The sequence below is a fragment of the Epargyreus clarus genome, unplaced genomic scaffold (assembly GCF_041222505.1).
Source record: "Epargyreus clarus isolate Ecla_fem2 unplaced genomic scaffold, WU_Ecla_fem_2.2 ptg000009l, whole genome shotgun sequence".
In the NCBI taxonomy this organism is placed as follows: domain Eukaryota; kingdom Metazoa; phylum Arthropoda; class Insecta; order Lepidoptera; family Hesperiidae; genus Epargyreus; species Epargyreus clarus.
The window spans coordinates 12,472,172-12,478,475 of record NW_027332217.1 but is presented as its reverse complement, the minus strand read 5'-3'; the positions used below and the strand labels follow the sequence as shown (position 1 = coordinate 12,478,475).

Here is a 6,304-nt window from a genome sequence, read left to right as displayed (position 1 = left end):
TATCAGTAAGTACCCTTACCATGAGTTTTCAAAACATCCCACAATTTTACGTTACGTTTACTCAACCCATTATTATATTCCGTTTGCTTAGTAGACTGAGTAAACGTAACAATAAGTGCTCAAGTATGTTTGTCTGCCTCACATGTTCGCAAAAAAGAGAGATAAAACATAAATCGCCATTTTGTCAATTTAGACATTTAATGTTACGTAACTGACATTATAGTTCTGATACAATCCGCTAGGGGCGGTGATTGGAATTAGTATGGGCAAATACGTAAACAAATATACGTAAACAAATATCAAAACAGTCATATTTGTCAAAACGTTAAAACTCATGGTAAGGGTACAGATAAGCCATAGATACTAAGTACTTAGTATTACTTACTACCCAAAATTAATTTAAAATAAAAGCAGTGATAGCCCAGTGGTTAAGAAACTTGGCCTCTCGATCGAGGGGTCTGAGGTTCAATCAGGTGTTTTCCTCAATTTTCCCATTTTCCTCCTAACCCCTCAATATCTCTGCCACGGTGTCATTTTGTCCGTTTAATGTTCTACATTACCGTGAGATTTTCAGAAACTAAGCAATTTTTTTGTTTTCTAATTATATTTAAAATATAAATTTATATCAGTTTTTGACACATAGCTAAAACTGGTAGATCTAGTAGCAAGTGTGGATAGGATTTATAAGCCATTAAAACAACAACAAAAATAATTAATAATGAATATATCAAATAATAAAATCTAACTTTATTTACTTCCTACACAATTTAACTAAAATACTTATTAAGTTGTAAAAAGAGAATTTGGAAAAGGAAGTTCCGGTACCGGGAATCGAACCCGGGCCTCTTGGGTGAGAGCCAAGTATCCTAGCCACTAGACCATACCGGATTGCGAGTGAGGCGACGTAAACATTAACTGTTTATACCGTACGGTAATATAATAAAAGTCATTATATACATTTATTATTTTATTGATAAATTATTATTCAGTGATAGCCTAGTAGTTAAGAAAATGGCCGCTTGATCGAGAGGTCATAAGGTTCAAATCTCAAGCACACGCACCTCTGATTTTTCGAAGTTCTTATTAGAAATTAATTATCACTTGCTTGAACTGAGAAGGAAAACATCGTGAGGAAACCTGTGCATACCTGAGAGATTTATTTAAAAAAATCTTAAAGGTATGTAAAGTCTATCAATACGCACTTGGCCATCGAGGTGGACTATGGCCTAATCCTTCTCATTCTGAGGGAAGATCAGTGCTCAGTGGGACAATAATGGGTTGATGATGACTACCCAAAAATACTAGGTTTTTTTATAGTCGGATTGATTAATTTATCGTAGTAACTCGAATGGATACGACCGTCGACCAATGCTACTAAAATCTTCCCAACATGTCTATGTAATTTGACTTGTAATCTTGCATATAACGGGGCATACAAGAGTAAAAGCAAAGTTCTGATATCTGTTACGAACACAAGTATGAGGTGTAGGGACTAAATTGGAATGTTTCGCTTAAATGTCTCCCCCAACACACCTTTTTCAAATAAACTATAGCACAGTTCTAATTTAGGCACAAAATAGGTAGCCCTAACTATGGCACCTCCAGAGTCGGAATACAAAGGGTTCTACTGCCTTCAAAATGTTCGCCTTTGGTATCTTACAGCCTCGTAAATTATTCTTCGAGATATTTCTGAAACAACGTCTATTTAAAAGCAAGCCAGCAGTAGAGTACTCAAAAATAAATATAAATCTTTTCATACCGCACTGCATGAATAAATAAACCTTTTGGAGTAACCTTTTAGGATCTGCAAATATGATTCTTACGTTTGTTAACTTAAAAGCTACAAAAGACTAGCAAATGGAAGAACTACATTCAGGTAGATAGGAAGAAAATACAAGTTTCAGCTTGTAGTGGACAGAATTTTTAAAGAAAATTTACTTCTACTTTCTCAAGTCCATTTGTGGTTTGACTTCACCGCGCCTGTTTTTGGTTTATTACAGCTCACTGTTGGGTTTTGGTTTAAAGAGTCGTCGTCGAATTTTGGGTGGGCGGGGGCTTAGTCTAGTCCACCACGTGTCCAAGTGTTTGTTGGTAAATTGTACACAACTTTGAAAACTTTTTTAAGAACTCTTGCATGTAGATTTCTTTACGATATTTTTCTTCACTTTTAAAGAAAGTGATAATTTATTTGCAAGCACCGTCAAAGAAGCATCTGTGGGATACGAACCTCAGACCATTCTGACACATTCAACTGAATCACTGAACAAAGTCGAGTTACTCGTATGTAATCGCACTGAAACAATAAATATGAAAGAATATGTGAGAGAGTGTAAGCGGATAAGGTGCTTGCATCCACAGTATTGGTTTTCCGCACGAGTTACCATATTCGCATACAATATTTCACCTCACATGTTCGATACACTCCTACACTAAGAGCCAATTCTTCATACATCTCGATGATCAAGGAAAAACAGGAAAATAGAGGAAGAATATTTCTTTTGATATTTCAAGGGAAGCCACTCACAAGACTTTTTTTAGAAATGGTTCTACGTGGAGGATTAGAATAAGTGCTTTTTTGATCAAAAATTACTTTGTTGGAAAAATCCAAACAATTGCTTTTAACTCAATTTAATTACGTAATATATTTAGAACATAATTTTCTTCAAAATCTGATGAAACATAATTACAACCTTTCTTATCGTACTGAGGAGGTTAATATTTTTCGAGTTACCTATGTGCATGTATATATGTCTTGAAGGTCGGCTTGACGTTTAAGAAACGAGGTGTCGTTCGATTCGTATAAGTTTTGGGATTGAAGTACTTACATTACTTCCCTTTTCAGTCAATTATTTTTAGGGTGTCGAGTTTTTTGCTTTTTTAATAATTATAGGTAATATTCCACTTCCAATCACCCAGAAGTATTTTCTAACATCACGGAGAGGCCTGGGACGTACTTTTTCACGTTATACTATTATTAACTTTGTCGATCGTTTGAAATTTAGAAAGCTCAGGACAACACACACTACTGTACACTTATGAAAATCAAATCATTACTACAAAAGCAGGTACTGACAACATTTCAATTCCGAACAATCGCCGTCACTATATAATTCCCATTTTGCAATATTCTTGGAAAATCGCAATAGATTGCAAAGACGTCAGTTTGGAAAATCATTTCACACCCCTCGTGAACAAAGGAGTGTATCGTCGAATAGAAATGGAGTGTTGAGCTGGAAAATTCAAGGAAACATTTTTCATCTGTCCTCTTTTGTGCTTCGCAGTTTCTAAGCCAGCTATTCTTAGAGCCTTCCTAGTTTATTTAAGATTACATAATAAGAGGATCTACTTAATTTTAATTGCTGTTGTCTAAAAGGAAAATTTATTTAATTTTCAGGCTTGTGTATCTTGACGTCCCGAGTGGTGAAAGACGAAACGCAGTGGGTTCAGGGTTCGATACCGGTCAGGTAGACATCTAAAGTATCTGCTCTGGATATATTTTTGTGTGTGCAAACATCTGCGTTGTTATAGACACCATGGTAAATTTTAGGCGCAAAGTTTTAACGTGTGTCGGTAAATGTGATTGAACATATAAACTGAGGATGTACAAGTATTGACTCATTTTATTTAATTTTGCCTTTTCTTTCCTTTTTCACGAAAATATTTCAGATTCGTTCTTTGATCGTGCCATTTTTATTTATCATCTAGGTCATATTTTAAGGTATTTTTACCATCGCCTAATGCCGTCGGCGGCTACACGTGGCCGTCGACAGTAGTGCCGGCGGCTACGTTTGTATTACTTGCAAATATTATTCACGTATTAATATATTACTCACTCCTGTGTTACATGCCTTAGATCTAAGCACGAAATTGAAAAGGTATTCGACATATTCTTGAATTATTACTTAACTATGGCCCAACTACATAGAATAAAGCTGCCATTCAAATTTACGGCCTTTGTCAGGAACGTCTACCCGTCCTAACTTCTAATAAATGCAAGGAGATTCAATATAACCTCTTGCCACCCAATTATAAATTTACGCTTGACCGTGCGTAATAATTGTAGATTGTCATTTACTCCCAAATACGGCTTACTGTTAAGGATATAATATAGTCTTAATTTGGAAGGTGGTAGAATCCTTTGTGGTTCGACTCCGGCGGCACCACCGCCACACCTATTTCTACCCAATAACAGCAGTGTTAGGAGCTGCTGTGTTCCGGTTTGAAGGGTGTGGTAAGGGAGACAGACTTTTCCCAGGCGTTCCAGCTTAGTCCTCAGGGGTAGCGGCGCATCTGTAGCCGACCTCAGGTAGGAATATCTTATCTTATCTGGGGTTGATTACAGATGTCCATGCGGCAGTAGCCATTTACCATCAGGTGGACTGCATGCTAGTCTGCTACACTTACGTTATAAAAAATATATATTTTGTTATTTATACTATGTATTTTAACTAATAAAAATGTACAGGTGAAGGACGCACGAAACGCTTAAAACATTGGTCTTTCTTAAGATGCTATAAGAACTTCAAGTAATTAACTGGAAATTAACTACATTTTAAGAGAACTAAAATTTGTTGATTTTTAGCAAAAGTCTTATTATTATTATCATATATTTTTATATTAATTGCATAATTTTACCCTACCTTTTTATGTTATAATATGTTTAGGTGATATATTAATATATTCTTGTATGCATATAATATATTTTTTCACAATCTTTTGGCATGTCTCTTTAACAAATGCTTAAAGATATTATGCAGGTAATTAATTATTAATTTTTTATTTACAAATTTATATTCATCGTTCTGAGTTCCATATCACGCCGAAAAGGATTACAATAGATAGGGATTGATGACAATTAAAAACAAAAGTCCTCTATATTTTATTTACTCAGGTTTTTCCACAGGTAAGTTTATTGTTTGTTTGTGGCACCAAATTCGATTCGTTTTTGATGTTCAGTAACTTTAAGCCGCTTGAAAACTCGTTTTGCGGCCAGTTGTAAAACTGTGTACTCTGGAATTAAAATATTATGTAGATAAAACACATAGAAGGTTACTGGACAGATTGTTTTTACAAAACAACACTTTTTTACAAAAAATATCAATCTATAGAATGTTTTTATACCCAAGATTGACATTTGACATTTTTTCCCTTTAGACACAGTTAAATTTTAATCTTTGGATTACTATTGGATAGATTGATTATTAATAACGGACGATTAAATATCAGAATACATAAGGCAAATACATATTTCGTTACATTTTAGTATTTCTTAAGGATATAATTAAAAATACCACTCATACGAAAAAAGACAAACCCAATGAGTTTTTTACGGGATCTTCTCAGTTAAGGTCGCCTTCCGATCCGGTAAGAGTGTAAGAAAAAATATTGTAACTGACAATTTGTTAGTGCCACCCTGGGTCTACACAATAAAATATATTTCATTTCATACTAAATTTCAATCCATCAGTCAGTCTGTTCACAATAACCGTGAGCTCTATAAATATTTAAGTATTGAAGAAGTCTACAATAACCCTATTACCCTATTGACCCTGTCCCCATATTACCAAATATAATAATGCATTAAAAAATAAATCATCCAACGCGGATATTAAGTATCAATAATATATGACGTGACGGATATTAACGCCGGCATGGATAGTGACAAGGGTTTGCATTTTACGGTGTCACGGAGCTTGCCTGTCAGCATGTCACGTGTCACGTGTCGCAAATCCGACGGATCTCGATTTAATACATAGGATTCGAATATCGTTTGAATATTCGCAAATACTTAGTTTCAAGTGCCAATTTACATTAATTTTAGTAGTTGGAGGATCAGTCAGATGTTTGTTTTTTTATTTAATCCAAATTATCTAGAAGAGAATTATTAGTCTCAAGTTTTTGAATTTACGTTACTCTTTATTTTAAGTAATAAAATTAAAGTGTATTATTATAATAAATTAACGAAATGTCCACCAACCATCAGATATGGAAATTGGGTAGGTTCTTATTAGAACAACTCTATTGAAGTATTTTTTTAAAGAAGACCAAATGTACCGTTGACCGTGTTATGTACAATGTTTATAAGCTAAAAATTACCTAATGAAACAAATGCAACAAGTAACAAACCGAAAATTGTCAAGTATGTTAACGCGCAAAAAATACATTTCATGAATGCCTTCATTATAATAACAGTCTTGACAAGACAGCAGTGATAACTTAACAGACTTTCTTATTTGTCTCGGTACATAAAATAATTTAAAAGATACTCTGTATTAATATCTTCTCATATAACATATATATCGTA

The 6,304-nt window shown here is 34.2% G+C and overlaps 1 non-coding gene across 1 annotated transcript; it reads right to left on the bottom strand.

Moving 5' to 3' along the window:
* Positions 1–816: 816 nt before the first annotated feature.
* TRNAE-CUC (transfer RNA glutamic acid (anticodon CUC)) lies at positions 817–888 on the bottom strand. The gene has a single exon. It is a non-coding gene; the product is annotated as a tRNA-Glu (tRNA).
* Between the last annotated feature and the right edge of the window lie 5,416 nt (positions 889–6,304).